The sequence below is a fragment of the Sebastes umbrosus genome, chromosome 5 (assembly GCF_015220745.1).
Source record: "Sebastes umbrosus isolate fSebUmb1 chromosome 5, fSebUmb1.pri, whole genome shotgun sequence".
NCBI lineage: Eukaryota > Metazoa > Chordata > Actinopteri > Perciformes > Sebastidae > Sebastes > Sebastes umbrosus.
Window position 1 is genome coordinate 15,099,815 of NC_051273.1, and position 989 is coordinate 15,100,803.

Genomic DNA, 989 nt, shown 5'->3' on the forward strand with positions numbered 1-989 from the left:
TACACACTGGTCCTTTAAGTAAATTGCAAAATGTGTGCATGACGGAGTGTACATACACGTTTATGCATCCAGTTCATGTTACAGGTGTGCTCGTGTGTGACTATAGGAAATGGGTCGCCGTACATGTATGAGGACATTAAAAAAACATTTGCTCTGGCGTGTGAAAAATACAACAGCTGGCCAACACAACAAACATGCAGTGATAACCGAACACAACCAACTGCTGTTCCCACTGCAAAGATGATATCGTCATGGCAACGCAATTACACCTGTCAACCAGAAGGCTTATCTTTGTATCTGTGGTGCAACTCTGGTAATATGAAAGGCGGAAAATTATTTGTAACCCTGAAAACAAAACTATGAAGAACAGTGTGTACTTTCACTTTTCCATGCATAGTATGCAATCGACCTTTTGCAGGGCCTGTCATGCATATCTCAAGAATTCCTTTCATTCATTTATTCATTCAAATTCATTCAGCTGACAGAAAAATCTCTTCATCTCTCCATCATAGCTGCCACCTCAGTCACATGTTCTGTCAGAGTCACACAGACTGAATTACAGGACAAAAAAGAAAGATGGTTTAGAGCCAGGCATTCTTAGACAATTAAAGCAAATAGCACATTGTAACCACAGGAGCACAAGTGGAGCAGCCTACTCTAGTGTTGCCCTGCAGCGCACTATGGTGCTTTAAAGTTCAGTGTATACACTGAACTTTAAATTTACTGCCTGGCATCCACAAAGTGAACAACTCTGGAAGTTGTTGTGACGGTACTCACAGATCTAGGGTTACAGTGAATATCATGTCCTTCATGCAGGCTCTATATAGAGAAGCAAAGTCAGTCATTGTCAGTGTAGAGGGAAATACCTGGAATAATCTCCTCTTACTTACAGACTGTATTACCTAAAGAGGTTAGATATTATGTGACATAAAGCAATAATTTCTTTATTACCCTGCACATCTACACTTACCCTCTGGTGAATTGTTTGA